Below are 18,054 nucleotides of genomic sequence, written 5' to 3'. Positions count from 1 at the left end.
AGGGCAAAATCTTCACCTTGAGGCAGTCCTCGCAGGAGTCAAGATTTCCTCCAAAAATTCCCATTCAGGGACAGAAAATATGTAATGTTACTAAGAGGAGAAAACACTCTGTCCTCTGCCTAACAGAAACCGGGCAGATAAACACTTCTTGAAACTCAGTATTTGTTTATTCAACACATATTGTGTGCACGCTGCCCCATGACATTACTATGGAGCTATAAACCCCTTCTTCCACATGACCTTTTGCACATGGTATACAATGCAATGAGTAAGAGAATTAAGCTTTGGCATCCTCAGCACAACTCAGAGGTGGGTAAAGAAGCTTATTTTAATTAGAAGAGGATCTAAAGAGTTTTACAGCCTGTCTTCTGAGACCCCCCCCATACAAACAGTAAATAAGCAGCCCAGGAAGAACTACACACAGGCTTGAGTTTATTAAATTAACTTGCAGCAGACTAGGAGTTAGCTTACATCTCAGCTACCTCTAGCCTTTCATTCTCTGTGAAACAGAGAAAGCAGAAGCAGCAACAGCAGCACAGTAAATTAATGCTGATGACATTCTTCCATTGAAAAGCAACAGAAAGCATTGAAAGGATTAGGAAAACAGAGTGTAACTAACAGAGCCATAACGATCAATAGTTGCAAGGGGCAGTAACCAGATGAAACGAATGCAAACATTTACAGGGATCGCTGAAATGGACAATGATCCTTTTGGATCAGTGCTGGTTAGATCAGTGCTCATAAGGACTTAACAAGCAGAACAAAGGTATGCCAGGGACATTCCAGCTGTGAATTTTATTAGCAAATGAGTGGAATTGTGCTTCGGTATTTGATCCTCAACTCATCTCTCTCAAGAAAGAGGTGAACATACCAAGCAGAGCCAGGGCACTGTGCATAAAGACACTATTCGCTTGACATCGGCAAAATAACTGCAAGCCAACGAGCTCTGTCAAGACAAATATCACTTGCTTCATCCTTCCTTGATCCCAATGCAGACTGGGCAAACCTCATAAAAATGTTTACAGACACCTAGCACAGCCAGCCTGGAACAGAGCACGTCACCAACACTGCCTGCAACAACAAAAATCCAGAACAATTTCACTGCAGCACAAGCAAGCAATCAGAATGGTGTCGTTCATTCTTCAGGAGACAGTTCAACAACAAGACACCAAAGGACAACGGTGGTGGTCCTGCCGGCCTCGTTGTTCATTGCAGTGGGATTCTACACAAGAGCAAAGGTCTGCAGTTCAAACCAGGGGTCAAAAGGATCTGTTTCCAACTCAAACAGGCAGCAGAGAGACACCTGACTCAGGAGCAGTTTCTTCAACCATTCTGTGTTAATAAGCTGCCCAAGTGGTTCCTAGTCACTCCAAGTACTTTATTTTAAGCCCTCACCACACACAAACACACCACATTTTAACTGCTTGCTTTCAAGGGAACTTCAGGGACACAGAGCCATTAAAAAAAGTCGTATCAAGCAATTAAACATTTAGATTGATCAACTACTACTACCGTAAAGTTTCAAGATTTACTTTTGTATAACCTCACACTAGGAACATCAGCAGATCCAAACAAGTTAGGTGTAATGGCTAAATTAAGTCAGCTCATATTGGCTTAAGAACTTCTGCTGTGGCTATGCAGCTGGGTTTTAGCAGTACTGCTTTCTACACTACTCCTATGGGCATTCACCCTACAGAAATAAGGCTTGACAGGGTTTTCCCCCTTTCCTGACACAAGCAGTGCTTTTGTGAAACCAGCACAAGTTGAATAGCTAAATGCCTGGCCGATGCTTATCTACACAATTAAGTATTGTTCTCTACCCCAGCTTTCCTACCTGCAAAAGAGAAATAAATACTTCTGTATTCTTTAATAATAGACAACAACTAGGATCAAATACCTCTGACCAAGGCCCAAAGCTGCTAAGTTAATTACCAAAGCCAGTATTCATGCCAATAAGCTCAAATTCAGACTTACCCTTCACTTTTCTTTCTCCTCAGCAAACAGTAAGACCCCAGGACAGCACAGCAGCAGACACATGCATGTGCTCTCCCTAACAGGATGCAGTGTAATTTCTCTCCAGGATACACACAATTCCCACAAATATATTCACTACTAAGTGAAAGCAGACCAGAAAAGCAGCAAAACACACAGTAACTAATCCTTTTGGACTTACCACCATAGAAGGACCACCTTGTAGCTCCTGTCCCCTCCTGGCTCCCAGGTGAGGCTAGGAGCCATCAGCCCTTACAGCTGCCAGCGGCTGCGGTGCCCCAGGTGTGCTGCCTTGTGCAATTCCAAACCCAGAGGAGACCCTCCCTGGCTCACACTCAGTCTCCACTTTCTAGCAGGGGCCCTGTCTGGAGCCTTTTGCCTACCCCATGGCATTTTATTATCTCAACTCCAATTCACACCAGTGCAAAACCCAGCTCTACCACTTGCAAATCTCTCTCCTCGTCTGCTCTGACCTTTGGCTTTCTATGCAGCCCATTTGTATGGGGCCCAAAAGTCCTCCCGTGGAAGCACATATTCTAATTCTCTCCCATTTCTTCAGAAACGAGTTTATTGTCTACTCCTCAACTCAGGCAGTCTTTTACTTTCAACTAGCTTCCCCACTACTCAAACAAAACCCTTGCCTTCTTAGCAGGCCTCTTCTCACAAGCTCCCTGGTAATAGTGCCTTCTACTACCTGTACATAAAACCCTACCAAACAAGAAAAATAACTCTAGTATAAGGGCTAATACTGAATTTTAACACATCATAACAATTTTTTGCTTTCAGAATAGTTGTTTGAATAAATTACTAATTCACAAACACTGAGCTTTAATACTACCTCATAACAGAGCCATAGTACAAGTCCCGCTTCTTGATGTGGAAAAACACAGTCAGGCCCATTTAGTTGTTTATTGTTTTGCAGATGCCATTCCACAGCCCTCGCTCATACAAAGAGCAGCACTGTCAGATCAGGTCTTGTTTAGCCACTGAGACTAAAAGCCTAGTAAGGCCCCACTCTCCATTTTGGAGAGGGCAGTTTCCAAGGCTTGATCTTCTGTGGCTAACACACAGATGGCTAGAGAGCCCAGTCACATTGCAAATCCGCAGTGCCTAATTACAGCACAGAGGGTACAAACTCGTAGTTCCCAGCACTAGCAGACCTTCTAAGGTAGAAGAGTAACAACGTCTCAGCCACTACGTGACAAACTTAACCACTAGAAACTAGACTAAACCCATGAAATTCCCCCCCTCAGCCCACCAAAAGGATTTGCAGAATTGGCTGAAGTGAATAGTTTAATATTCCACTGCAAAGCCACAAGGTCTCAATGATACTTTGCTTCACTTTTCGTTGTGCAGTCAGGATTTTTGTTTAGTCTAAATTTTGCAAAATGGCATCACTGACACAGAGGAGGAGAGAAGAACAGATGATGTTTCTGTGGCTTAAATATCAATAGCAGATAAATGAAGCCATTCTACTGACAAATTACTCTCAGCAGAAAAAAATTAGAAATGGGGCAGCTGCCACTGTTAAAACCAATCAATCAAGAAAAAGCCTGCATGAGGTTGAACTATGTCCATGCCCCATACCTCACCTGCTCTCAAAGTATATTTAACTGTATTACATAAACAGAATAAAGCAAGTGATTAATATGCCTTTGCTCAGGGATTAATATCTTGTCATTTCAGCTTCACTGTGTAAGAACAGGCACACATCCTGAAATACTGGGACACAGAGTGAGGAAATGCTAAAAATAACTAGCCAGGCGCTATGCTTAAAGACGGTCCCATTGAGTGCATTTTATCTCTACAATCAACACTTGTCCTTTAGAAATGCCAGCCCATTGATCTGTTTTGCCTAAACTGAATGTTACATTCAATTTACACTGATTGTATTCACCATAACAACTCAGTGCTAGAGAGGGGAACGTTGCCTTCCCTTTCAAGTTGTAGGAGCGATACTTTCAGTGGTTATCATGCTGGCTTACTATCTATTCTTTCACCTTATTAAAGGATGCAGGCCTAAAAGAAGCACCAGCAAATTTATTAATCTTCAATAACAGTAGTTTTGTGCAAACCCTTCTGAGAAGCTTGATCCCAGCATTCTGGTTTCCTAAAAAAATGGCAAACAGTCTCAGAATAGAACCTGAAGATGAAATAAGTTTAGAGAAGTTACATATCTTACATTTTCAGGTTCATTATGTGCAAATATGGCAATACCTAACAGCTTCAGTGGCCACAAAAGCCAACTGAGCCAGCTGCTGCATGAAACACGGCCAATGGTGGGCTCTGCTTAGCTAAGGAAGAGCCCAAGAGCTAACTGGACAAAAGCCAAGATCCTCATTCAGAATTGTGACAGAGGAACACTCAGTGATTCTCCTGAGACTGTCCACGACAGAGCCAAACGCACCAGATGACAATAATCCCAGTGGAGTGACTCAGTCTCAAAGCCATGCTGTCTTCATACTGTAAAAGACATCACCAGAAGAAGAAAATGCATCACAGCAAACAAGAAAGTGAAATGCACTTGTCCCTTAGGGGGAAAGGCAATACCTCTGTGTTTTAACAGTTTGCATATACTGGACTATCATCTGGACTGCAAGGAGGATGCACTAGGAAAAAACTAGCTCCACAGCCCAAGAAGGTCAGCATCCCATATGCTTCCAAAGGGTGAGACGGTATTTAAAAAACCCTGTAGGGTTATCTTCTATTTTCCTTGTTACAAAATTTAAATTTCTTGGTTTGAAGTACAAACATTGGGGCTGAGAGTCTTTTGTTGTTATACTTGAACGCTGTGAAGTCCTCTGTACTTTTGAGGCTAAACGGACAAAAAGTACTGCCTACTTTCAGATCCAGGACCACCACAACTGAAGTCTCAGATAAAAGACACCTCTCCTTAATTTTGGTCATAGATGGGATTCAAAAAACCACAGCTTCAATATGGCTGAAGTCTCAAGAAATATACTAATCAGAGAACTTCCAGGTGCGTGTGAAGGCATGCACGAAAAGCTTGTAGTCTTCTAGAGGTGTCAAATCAGAACGGAGTTGGCCTTGAACCTTCAATTCTCACTTTACTCAAACTTCAACCCACCTGCGATGACAACAGACACAGAAAAATGAACCTGCTTCAAAAACCAAGCACTCATCTGCATAGCCTCAATCCAAACTGGTTTTGTCACCAAGTTCTATGGACCGAAAAGGGATTTTTTGTCAGCAACGAGTAACGAAATAAGTTAAACAGAAAGCAACAGTATCAGCCACACAATCTACCAGGAGCAAAGATATAGCACAGTATTTTTAATGAATCAGCTCCATGCTAACTAATGGACTAGACCCATGAAATAAACTGGATTGCACAGTAGGTCAATATTTGCTTTAAAGATACAAATGCAAACACAACCTTTGGGAAACACCACCAGTAAACCAAATACAAACAGCTGTCACAGGCTTCCAACAACAGAAGTTACGGTATACCACAGTGTACTGATTTTGGCTGGGATAGAGTTAATTTTCTTCATAGTAGCTTGTATGGTGCTCTGTTTTGGATTTGTGACCAAAACAGTGTTGTTAACACACTGATGTTTTAGCTATTGCTGAACAGTCCTTACACAGTATCAAGGCCTTTTCTGTTTCTCACACTACCCTGCCAGCGAGTAGGCTGGGGGCGCACGAGAATTTGGGAGGGAACACAGCCGGGACAGCTGACCCCAACCGACCAAAGGGATATGCGATATGACATCGTGCGCAGCAATAAAAGCTGGGGGAAAGAAATAGGAAGGGGGGGATGTTTGGAGTAACGGTGTTTACCTTCCCAAGCAACCATTATACCTGATGAAGTCCTGCTTTCTCAATTTTACCCTTCCAGTTCTCTTCCCTATCCCAGTGGGGTGGAAGTGAGCAAGCAGCTGTGTGGTGCTTAGCTGCCTACCAGGGTTAACCCACAACACACAGAAAGGTGGAATATCTTTTGCCAGGTCAGGGATGTTCAAAATTCAGATTTACAAGTCAACATCAGTCAAACCCTACAAAAGAACAAGTTCCCTCTACCAGCTTCTACTGAACACAAAACCGTCAGGCTTTAAATTGGCGAGATCAGTGCTCATCTGCCCACTGGAGAATTAAGAGCGATTATAAGCGAAAGTTCACACTGGGCATCTAGTAGACCTCTCTTATTACATCCCACAAGATAATTGCTCATGAGCCCGATGAAATTTCCTTCTGGCTTTTGATGAACTGTGTTCTCTCCAGGAGGGAGAAAAACAGTTCCAGCCATTTGCTTTAATTGGACCTGACAGTTTGCAGATTGCTGCCTCAAGCCTTGAAAAGCTCAGTAGCTGGGGCTGATGAGAATCCACTTTTTCCTCAATAGCAGATTTCAGAGTTAAATTTACATTGCATTACCGTAAAAACAAACATACACACATCCTGCCCAAAACCACACACAACCACCAGGTGATGTTGTTTAAAAAAAAAAAAAGGGCAATTATTTGCTAAGTTTGAACTAAGGTCTTTTTCACTTTTGTCCTGGTTTCGGCTGGGATAGAGTTAATTTTCTTCCTACTAGCTGACATAGTGCTGTGTTTTGGATTTAGGATGAGAATGATGTTGATAACACACTGATGTTTTAGGTATTGCTAAGTAGTGCTTACGCTGGTCAAGGACTTTCCAGCTTCCCCTGCTCTGCCGGGTGCACAAGAAGCTGGGAGGGGGCACAGCCAGGACAGCTGACCCCAACTGCCCACAGGGCTATTCCATACCATAGGGCGTCGTGCTCAGTATAGAAACTGAGGGAGTTGGCCGGGGGCAGCGGTCACTGCTCAGGGACGGGCTGGGCATTGGTCAGTGGATGGTGAGCAATTGCATTGTGCACCACTTGTTTTGTACATTCTTTTATCATTATTATTTTCTCTTCCTCTGCTGTCCTATTAAGCTGTCTTTATCTCAGCCCCCAGGTTTTACTTTTTTTTTCTGATTCTCTCCCTCATCCCACCGGGGGCGGGGAGGGTGAGCAAGCGGCTGTGTGGTGCTTAGTTGCTGACTGGGTTTAAACCACGACAACTTTACATAGAAAAAAATGGGAGAATGGTATTTCAACTTTTCCAAACCCTCCATGGAAGATCCCTGTGGCATAAGGAAAACAAACAAAACCTCGCAAGCATTGCATTGAGTGGCTCCCCTCCCCTCTCCTGCCAAGAATCACCATCGCTTTTCTGGCCATTGGCATTAAGAGGTCAATGGTCAACCCCCCGGCATCCCTTGCACTGGCTAGCAGGTCTTTTTGTGTCCATTCAGAACACTGACAAAAGTCACAATATATTAAAAAAAAGTTTAATAAAGTCAAATACAACCCATCCAGGGAAGCTGGAAAATCTCCATTACTTAAAGATCAAGCTCAACATATCTATCAGGAATGGTTTCAGCGTAGTTTATCATGCGTTGCGGAAAAAGATGGACTAGGTAGCCTCATCAAAATCCCTTCCAGACCTATTTTCAATCACCTAGAAATGGAGGACCACACAGAGACATATTCCAACAGTGAGAAATCTGTCTTGGCAGCAGATTTCAACTCTGCTCTTAGACATTGCTCTAATATATTTCTCAGAGGCAAGACCATCTGGCCCAGAGCTGTTGGTGCTGAGCCCTAGGTAAAGCTCAGGTCCGCATCTCTCTCACACCAGCTATCAACTCCTATTTACCATGAAAATCTGGGTTAAATCACTTAAAAGTTCATCATCCTCCAATCTGTTTACACAATTGCCTTGTCTGTCCAGAAAGGCAGTAAGTTTTCCCACAAGTCATTCAAAATCAGAAGACTAACGTTACTACAGGAATAAAAAAATCAAGAGGAATTAACACTGAAGTCCTGCTGGTAGACATGTGGTTGAATAGTGGGTTGGAGAAAACACAGTACTGTGGTTCTGTGATATGGCTGTCCATAGGTATTTAGACTCTGGTACCCTCAGCAGTGGTGATACAATAGGATTACAAATCATCCGAGTCAGGAACACAACTTCCTCCAACTTCGAAATGAAATGTAGCTACTTCAGACTCTGGCATAGAACAAGCTGGAGTATAAAACCTGCTGAGGTTTTATCGAGGATGAGCCTCGATAGCTCATCCTACCAACTTTCAGATTCCCCTTCAGGCTTTCAGAACGGTCAACACTGCACTCCTGTCAGTTTTCAGCCTGGAACTTGCCCTTTCTGTGCTCTGAAAGCAGATCAAAAGGTTTAAGTCTAATCTATCCTGACATGCCTTTGGCTAGAGAGATGTCAGCTGTGTAGGAGCAGAATGAAACGAGTTGTTAGCTGTTGCTTTCCTCCCTGGTACTTAATAAAGGTTTGAGGGTCAGCACGTACACCAATTCACATACAAGTTTGTATATTTTAGAAGTACAGATGTTACCTTTCAGCTCTGGATAGCTGAGTACTTTAAAGAACACAAGAACACTTTACAGATGGGAAATGGAGCCATAGTTATATATGGAACTGGTGGCAGAGCCAGGAACAAAGCTCACATATCCTAGCTCCAAGTTCTGCTCTCCAACAGCCTGGCCCATACCAGTCACGGGGGGGGGGGGGGGGGGGGGGGGACAAGTATCAACCCATGATCCAGCATGCATCCTTGCATTCCTTGGGGTCACATCAAGGAATGTAGATCGAGGTCTAAGATCAAGCCATTTACTGTCCTGCTAGCACACACGTAACTTCACTGATGCCATTTTCCACATACAGCCAGTCTAAATGCTGGAAGACTTGTTCTGTATTCTTGGAAATTTCAAACACCACTACAGCTCTCATTACAGAGGGAGCAGAAATATTTAAATTCTGTAAGTCTCCCAAGAAACAAGAGACTCCACTTTCTCACTCTTTGCTTAAGGAGAGAAGAGTATCCAATGATCTCTCTCCAATCAGAGCTTCTAGTGAGAGTGTACTGAAAGCTGCGTTGGTCTCCCTCTGAGCACGCTGTATTACAACACCCTGGCCCCTCCATAAATGCCCTTGATAAGCCATGAATCAGAATCCTTGAAAAACAACTACGACTCAGATAGTCTGCTCACAGGACTTTGCATTCTATTCCTGGATCCCTGGAAAAACAGCAACTCAAAATGAAAGGGCATGATCAGTACTGTCGCAAGTGGTATGATCACATTCAGCATGCCCCTGAACTCTGCCAGAGCCCAGGAGCAGTTCTGTATCAGAGATTATGAGCAAGGCAAACAGATTTGATGGGAACAGGCAGGCAGGGGCAACATGACCTAGGAGAGCTTAATTATCAAGTTGGAGAAAGCCTTCAACTTCAGCGAAACCACAGGCAACCAAGATCGGTCTCTGCGAGCAACCAATACTAATGCTACAGGAATGCAAGGCAAGAGATGAGCTTGTTTCAGAGATAACTGCCACAGCTCTGAATAGCCCATGGTGGTCACGTAGCCACATGCTTGTTGACCAAGGTAGCTTAGAAAGCCGTGAACATACCCCTTTCCAAGTAAAAATGGAAGGAGACGATTGCAACCACCATACTTGTAGTACTTCCACAGTTTTTGCAACTTCCAAGACATTTGTCCAAGTTTTAGTGGAAAGAGGCTACGCATGGACTCCCAATTCTTCCAAACAACCCCAGCAGTGGATTAGTGGCCATTGCAGACCAAAGCAGGAAAATAAGATTCTTAATACACTAATTTGGCACAGGATTTTCCACAGTCACAGAGCTTCAAACGTACATTCAAAATAAATGTCAAAACGTATGAGGCTATACAGCAATATCATAATAAGCAGGGAATTAAGCCAACCCAAATACCATACAATTACAAAGATTCTTCTCATGTCAGTGACTCAGAGAGGTGTGCTATGCAATGAGAAAGGGATGGGAAACATATTTACTTTTTTGAAGCCTAAAAAGAGAATAGGTATTCAAGAAAACAGAACCAGTGGTGACGCTGTTAAATGACAACTAGGTAACTGTTTGTTAATACGTTGCAGGCCAATCCTAAAGGAACTCATGTCCTTCCACCACAGAAACAGACAAGATTAGGATGGAAAACAGGCATAAGGTACTGAAGATACATCAGTGACAGAGCTGGGACTACACTGTGAGTCACCTGATGCCCAATCTACTGCCCTGTTAGTTGGCTGCCTTAAGGAAGAACTCCTTGAAGGGAACCATTATCCGCCCAATGGAAGTTAGCTGCTCCAAACACAAACCTAGACACCTATTACTCAGAGCAGAATGCAAAGCTCAAAACAGGGCAAGAACTTCTCTAGCTTTGCCAAGGGTATTGCAGCTTCCTCCTTCTGATTTCTGTTACCAACATGACACACAACATCGTTCCAATCATAGCAATGTGGGTTATTTACAGTAACTGCATCCCTTGACAATTCACTCATCTATATCCTGAAACCATGGACGAAAAATTCAACAGGTAATCAAGTATGGAGGAAGGACCTAGACTGATGAACAACTGCACTGTTCTTCATAGGAAGTCATTTTAAGAAACCAAGGAGCTGTAAAACAGGAGAAATAAGAATGGTATCCCATTTGAGCCAAATAAACTCCTCCCATAGCAACAGGGAAGTGCAGAGGATGTAATGAGGCTCTTAGCCAAGAAGAGAGAAGGTTGGGTAGTAAAGCCAAGCTCAAGTGACCTCCATGAAGGTGAGCCAGAGCTCACTTGTTTCTAAGTGAAGTAGAAATTAGAATCTGTTACATTCAGAAAGTAAGTTCTGGAGTTGAGTGTCTGCAGGGAAATCAGAACAAACATATGCAGCACTTCCAAGGCAGCTGTACCATCTTCTCTAGGTTTAAGTCTGGCCCTTGTTTTCATGACTCTTTCTCAGTTCAGGAAGACTGCAAATATCATAGAAACACAGGAGAGAAAAAGCCACATGTGCTTCAGCTCTGAGTTATATTCAGCATACAGCACATGCTCCAGTGATACAAAATGCCCAGCAGGAATCACTGCCAATGCTTCAGCGCTCGGCTCTCCCCTTAGCAAGTAAGGACTTACCTGCAGTACCTGTTTCAGAACAGGAAAACAGACTGTATGTTTACATCCTCCCGGGCAGCCAGCAACACCATCCAGAAGAAAAGAAATAAATATGGAGCAAGAGCAAGCAGACGCGCCCCACTAACGACTCAACCCTGGCTAAATGTGGCAGAAGGAAAACTGGCCACTCAGAGCAGACCTATTCCCAGATTAGCCCAAGGAAGAAAAAGGGAACAAAACAGGCACGTACCTGAGAGAGCCGAGAGAGAGCAAAATTCAGACAACCCTTCAGAAAGCCACTGTCCTTAGCCAAGGGCTGCGTTTGCTTCCTTCCCTCATTCATTCTCGGCACAGGAGCCCGAGGCAGACCTGCTACAGTGGCCTAGGGAGAGAGGAGAAAACACGAGAAGCAGCTCAGGTGGGCACCACGGCTGCAGCCAGCGGCCACCGGCTCCTTTCCCACTCAAGACCTCCGCCGTACCAGACGCGAGTCCCGCACCGGCCCCCGCAACCGCGGCGGCACAGGCGGGCTCAAGCCCGGCCGCGGCCCCCCCGGCGCCCGCCCGGCGGAGGCGCCTCCCCACCGCCGCCAGCAGCAGCGCCGCGGCCGTCCCGCCCTCCTCCCCCCTCCCGCCCCCGGGGCCCCGCCGGGAACCGGCCGCGCCAGGCCCTTGCTCGGCAGCGACACGCCGAGACACTCCCGCCCCCCCCCCCCGCCCCCGGGGCCGCCGGCACCCGGGGCCCGCCGGGGGCCCCAGCGCCGCCCAGGCCGTGAGGTGGCCTCGCGCCCGCGGCGGCGGCTCGGCGCTGAGGCAGCCCTGCCCGCAGCGACGCTGCCCCGGCCCGGCCCCGCTCTTACCCCCGGGGAAGCGGCCGAGGAGCCGGGCCGCGGCCGGTCGCCCCGCGGGTGCTGCAGCGGCGCCGCTCGACCCCGCTCCCCCGGGGCCGCCCGCGCGCCCCGCCCAGGCCGCTCGCAGGCCGGTGACAGCCGGCGGGGCATGCCGGGAGAGGTAGTTCTCCGCCCGCCCTGCTCGCCGCCCGCGGGGCGCCGCCGACTACAAGTCCCGAGAGGCCGCGGGAGGCCCCCGCGGCCCGGCCCGGCCCCGGAGGCTCTGGGAGGGGGCGGTGCGGCCGGCCCGGTTGGCGGGGGGCTCCTCCGCGGGGAGCCCGGGGCGAGGCCCGGGGAGGGCTGCGGCGGCTCCGCCCCGCGTTTCGCCCGGACGCGGCTCCCGCTCTGCCGGCGCGGCCCTCCTGCCTCGGCGGGCAAACGCCCCGCCGCTGCCTGAGGTGCGACCCGCCTGCGCCCGCTGTTTCTGCGTCGCCTGACGCCTTTGCGGTGCCCGGGCTAATTAACATTCGGGCTCGTTCCCTGTTTTCTCTGCGCAGGCACAACGGGCGTTGAAACCCGCGGGGATGGCTGACCGTGAAAGCATGCGGGATCCACGCCGGGACGCTCTTTTTTCACCCTTTGAGTGTTCGATTTTGGGGGTGATTTTAGGATAACTTAGCCCACTGCAAGGGAGATTTGGGGATTCAGTGTCACTCCTCGCAAGGTGCCGTGCGTCTTTGTTCGGCAGGTAGCCAGGAGGGCTCCGAAAGGCTCTACCGGCTGTCCACCGGACAGCCTTCTGCCGGGGATGTCTTTTTTGCAAGATCGCAGCTCAGATATTGCCTGCCTGGGATCGCTGGTGGCTTCAGTGCCACCATGCGTGAATCGGAATGCGTGAATCTAAAAGCATGCGGTATTACTACTTTTTTAATGGCTTTCTCTTCAAAGAGGCAGAGGCAACTTAGGAGTTTGTATCGTCTCTCTGCTGGTGATGCCGTTGACGCTGTTGAGGTGGATCTCTAGGATCCACCTGATCTACGTTTGTGGACCTCCTACCTCTAGGTAGGACACACTCTACTGACTTTACCCCTGCTGAGGTCAGAGACACCTTGTAAACACTGTTTAAGCTTGCCTGTCCCATTCTGTTGCTCGGTGGCACGTCAAGCATGGCTCTGTTGAAGCTAACGGATTGGAATTTTGTTTTACATTTAGTCTTTGCTAATGTAGGCTGGCGTAGCAGAACCAGGGTTAAAAGAGTGGCCTGCATTGATAGCAAAGAACAGCGTTCACAGCAGTAAAATTGAGTAATAAGTTCGTGCCAAACCCAGAAGGCCTGCAGTGTGATAAGACCACAGCGCAGAACTTCCCAGCGTAAGACCCTGCACTCACAACAGGAATACAGCAGCAAGGTCATTAAAAAATCCTGTGTGCCATTCCTTTTCCCACTAGCCTATCAGGAATACTATCTAGAGCCCTAAAACTCAAAAGGAGGAAACAAAGACACCAGGCAGCAGAGTTGCCTAGCTTATGAAGACTGGAGAGAGCAAAATTCTGAGACAAAGAGTGTCACAGCAGCAGTTACCGGAACTTTTATGCCTACAGGGTACAAAGGACCTGTCCAAAAACAAGCTTGTCATTGCCATTTGATAAAAGCCAAATAGGAGGACCGGGTGTCCCTTGTCCTCTGTGTTGCGTAAAAGTGATGTTGGCCAGACCACTTAAACACGCACGTTGGGGCGGTTGTGAAAATGCGAATGTGGAGGTGAATGAATTGAATCTGACTTGGTTCTGACCAGAGCTGCCGTGCATTTTACCCTTTGGCCAGGAGATGGAGAATGAGTACTGTGAAGTGTTTGGGAATGTGGTAAGTGGATCTGAGCGGGCACTGGTGCTCCCTCCCGCAGCCTGGTTTTTGCCAGGCAGATTTATATGTTAGTACCAACACAGAGATCCATTAGAGGCAGGTGAGTACAGCCAACATCAATGGTCTGAAAAGATCCATTCACATTGAGAGTAGCTTCTTTTGTGCTCACTCGATAAATATCAAGGTAACTTGGGCTTTACTTTCGGCAGTGCTTGTTGGAAACATGTGAACTTGCATGCCCAGACTCTGAGTTATGTCAGGCTTTTTTTTCCACCTAATCTTTCTTTTCAAATAAACAAAATTGGGAAACGGTGTCAGACTGTCTGTGAAGTCACCTTCTCAGGCAAACACGAAGTCATACAGCACCAGCAGCTTAGTCCATGGCCAAGAGAAAAACTTTATTGTGATTATTTTGATGAGATTTTGCCTTTGTTTGTACATAACCACTTTGGAAAGGTGGTATTTTGGTTTGTGCTTAACACCAGAGATACTGCAAATGGCAAACCTCTCTGGTGTGTAAAAAAGCGTGAGCGCCAATGAATCTTTTCTAGTGGGGCAACATTTGTGAAAAGAAATGAGCCAGCCTGGCATGTATAACCCCGAGGCAGTCTGCAGGGCATAGGGAGTTTTCCTTATGAGGTTTACAACTGCAAGACAGACATAAGAAGTGCTGTATCTAAGAGAAGGAAGGACTTGAGAGGCCAAGATAACTGTCCTCACGCACAAGGCTGATACTGAGAAGAAAGAAATAACCTGGTTTATGTGCTTAGGGAATAGGCCAAAAAGCAATGGGTGAAAACACAGCAATGAAAACTCGGGTTGGATGTTAGGGAAAAGTTGCTGAGGCTAATGAAACGCTGCGGAAGACTGGCAAGGGGCTATGAAATCTCTGCCTGAACAGGCAGTAGGAACTGGTTAGGCAAACGCTGCTGAAATGAGAGGGTAGAACTGATACTGTTGGGTACAGGGCATGGTTTGGAGGGCCTCTTGAGACCTCTTCTGATCCTGTGGGGCTATGGTTCTTTGATCCTACATTTCTACAGCATGCGTCCTCTGGCATCTAGTAAACTGGGGTTCATCTCAGTCTCTTGCTCCGTGAGGACATTACAATGCTTCCTGCAACGGGCTGGAGTTGCATAGCTCTGGATATGGGAGAGAAACCTCTGCTCTTCCACGGCCCTATCCCGGTTTTCCAAACGTATTACCAGGAATCTTTCTTTGCCCACTGGATGCCGCTGTTACACAGAAATATTCACGGATTATTTCTGTAGCCTTCTGCTCCAGGCACCTTCTCTATCAGACATGGAAGGCCACTTCAGGGCCAGCCACGCTACATGGATTTAGCCCCATTAACCAGCCTTTTTTTACAAAGGAAGTCTCCTTAACATTTTGCAGCTTGCTGACGTGGCAGATGTGAACCTTGGGCCACAAAGGTAGATGCCTATGTGATGGCAACACCAGCAGCAGAAATCTGGTGATGGTCTTTGAAGGTGATTGAACAGTACATGGAAAAACAAATATTGGCTGCTGAGAGGAAAACAGGTTGTCTAAAACGTGTCTTCAGGTCATATATAGAAGGACACTTTCCCCAACCAACAACTACGTCCTGCACCGCCTATTTTGCACGCTTAATACAGGAATTTGTATGTGGAAAGACTGGTTCAGAGAATTCTCCTTAAAAGCCAAGCCTGGAAGTGGCAGCTTTCCCTGGCTCACACGTCGCAAATGCGCACTGATGTTACGATTACGCCTTGTGGCACTGCCTTGAGGGGCAATGACCTGGGTAGAACAGAAAGGATATGCGTGGCTTCCACTTTTTAGAGAAAACTGAACAGTATTTCTAGCTCAGCTGAGTCTCAGAACAAGCCAGAAAGTGACCTACATCCAATACCCAGCTTTGGGAATTAGCTTTGAGGAAGTTCAGTTCCACATCTAGGTCTCTCCTCTGAAACAAATGGAACCGCAGCCTAATAGCATCCAAACCCAAGGGGAATTCCTCTTTATTCCTTTCCAACAATTTTTAGCACTGAAAAACAACTATCCTGAATTTTTTAATCCACATTTCTCACTGGAAAAAAAATGTGACTCCAAGTTAATGCAAACCTTAGGGTTTGAATCCTTCAGATTCTAACAACTGAGCTGTTTCCTGATGTCTTGAGCCATTGGCTTTTCAGGAGCTGGTCTAAACAACAGGATATTTAAAATAAGCCAGGAGTTGTGGCAAAGCTACTATGACAATTATAAAACAGACGTATACGTTAAAAGGCTATCTGGGGACACCATCGGTATCCAATAAACATAAAAGCAAATAAGGTAACTGATAAATAATAGGCAAAGCCTATTATTTATAATAGTGGGTCCTATATAAAGTGGGTCCAGCTTTGTGTGACCTACAGTGGTGTAAATCTGGTAACTTTTGAATTCGGTGGAGTTTTTCCTCTGAGCCATCTTACGTGTGTTTGCACAGTCTACTGAGTCACTTAGCTGACAACCCTTTGCCGCCTTGCTTTTTGCAGCCCAGTCAGTGTGATAAAAAGTACTAGAGAGAGCGTGGATCTTCATACATCAGTTTGAAATCTCAGGGGGAACTTTAAAACACTTGCTAACAAATTTCTGCAAAGCATATGCTGAATGGAGCCTGCCATCAATAAGGCAAATGGCAAATAAATATAACGGTGTCATGTATTCAGCCTGGGGGCTGCAGCTGTGTAATCGTGCTGCCAGTGCTGCCCAGAGAAGCACCGTTCTCTGCTTCTGAATTTCATCCAGTTCCCTGGAGTCCTATAAGAAGCAGCCTCTGTCTCAGTTTCATCCATAAAATGAGATGAGGGGGATCTACCATCTTACCCCATACGCTTCGCTGCACCGGTTTTGCATCAGGATCCGATCCCACCACACCGCTATGAATGACTGTGTGAGAAGCGGTGCACTGGGTCACTGCGCTCCCACTCCAAACCTATCAGCAGTGTCAGCAAACAAGCCAGAATGCTGGGTAGCCCTCCAGAAAGCCTGGATAGACATGTGTGGCTTATTGTAGACATGGTCAGATACATTCTCAACATTTTTGTCCTGTAATCCTGAGACCCGTTACCATATGGATGCGTAAAGGGAGTGCGTGGCAGCAATAAGAAAGCGCACTGTTCTTGAAAGCTGCAGAAAATAGCAGCACTCAGCTGGGCCAAACTGCAGTCTTCCTGCATTTTTGTCCCAAATGTGGTGTTAATGAGCAATAGACAAAGAGCAGGGACCAGGTAGACATAGATGTGTATAAGGAAAACTGAGTTTGGTCTTGTAGAATAGCAGTCTAGTGACAAGTGCTGAGGTTGGCTTGTACAAATCCAGCCTTGCTGTGTGGAGGATCAGCTATTTTAGGGAAAGGTAAAGTCATTTTTAGCCAGGTCACCTCCATCCATTCCCATCTAATGAAATATAGTGAAAGATGGATTCAAACTAGAATCTTGTTACTAGCTACTGCTCATTTGAGGTCTTTTAATCCACTGTGGCTTCCTAGGAGAAGCAGAGATCCCGCTACTGCTTGCTGGCTTGGGTGTTCCTCCACCTGCTTCACTGCTTTAGCTTAATCTGGTTTTGGTTTTAAGTCTGCAGCCTATTTCAGCTACTTGTTTCACTACTCATGGATTCAAAATTACTATGGCTGGCTGGCTAAATCTCTCTTAGCTGTGAACTGAAACCTTCCCAACCCTTGCCAATCCAAGCACAGTCTGCATTTCTAGGTCTGGGATCTCCTTGATTCAGGAATCTGTCTCCTGACAGAGTGATCTCTTGGTCCTACAGAATCCTGGTAGGAGAGGGGGAGTCGTGGAGGTACTGTGCATCTCATCCCAGGCTGCACGCTCTGTTTCTTCTGAACATGGCTATCTGAGAAGCCAACTGCCCTACTGTGCTAGAGCACAGGGCAGCGGACTTGATATTCCTTCAGTGTCACTCCCTCAAAGAAGCCAGCTGATCTGCTATGTCTTGCACGACCTGAACATCTCTCGTTTGATGGTGTTATCACACATACAAATTCTTTCCTTTTTTCCTTCTTTTCTCCTTCAATGTAGTCTAGCCTTATTTCAATTTTCCACTATTACAGAGACACACATTTTAATGCAATGACTATTTGCACAGGCAACATTTGAAGAAGTACTTCACTGCCCTGTGTGACTCAAATAGCTAATGGATCAGGAAAATATTAGCAACCATTTACTTTTATTTTTTTTCTGAGCAGCCCGGGCTGTGATCAGCAGAGAGATATATGGCACTGCACAATGTGGTGTTGGTTGAGCTTTAGAAATCACATCTGGAGACTTGATGCCAACGCGCCCTGTAAAGGGTCTCAAATGCCAGCGCTGACTAGGAACCAAGGCCAAGCCATTCTACCCA

At 46.3% G+C, this 18,054-nt stretch overlaps 1 protein-coding gene across 1 annotated transcript in view; it reads right to left on the bottom strand.

Annotated features, from left to right (window-relative positions):
* Positions 1-11,939, bottom strand: part of MIB2 (MIB E3 ubiquitin protein ligase 2) — a 52,696-nt gene extending 40,757 nt beyond the window's left edge. The window contains exons 1-2 of the mRNA XM_075520867.1: positions 11,835-11,939; positions 11,226-11,357 (exon numbers count right to left, since the gene is read on the bottom strand). The gene's annotated coding sequence lies outside the window, so the exon portion shown is untranslated. The remainder of the gene's footprint in view (positions 1-11,225; positions 11,358-11,834) is intronic.
* Between the last annotated feature and the right edge of the window lie 6,115 nt (positions 11,940-18,054).

This window comes from Mycteria americana, chromosome 18, assembly GCF_035582795.1.
Source record: "Mycteria americana isolate JAX WOST 10 ecotype Jacksonville Zoo and Gardens chromosome 18, USCA_MyAme_1.0, whole genome shotgun sequence".
NCBI lineage: Eukaryota > Metazoa > Chordata > Aves > Ciconiiformes > Ciconiidae > Mycteria > Mycteria americana.
This window is presented reverse-complemented; position numbering and strand designations above follow the sequence as displayed.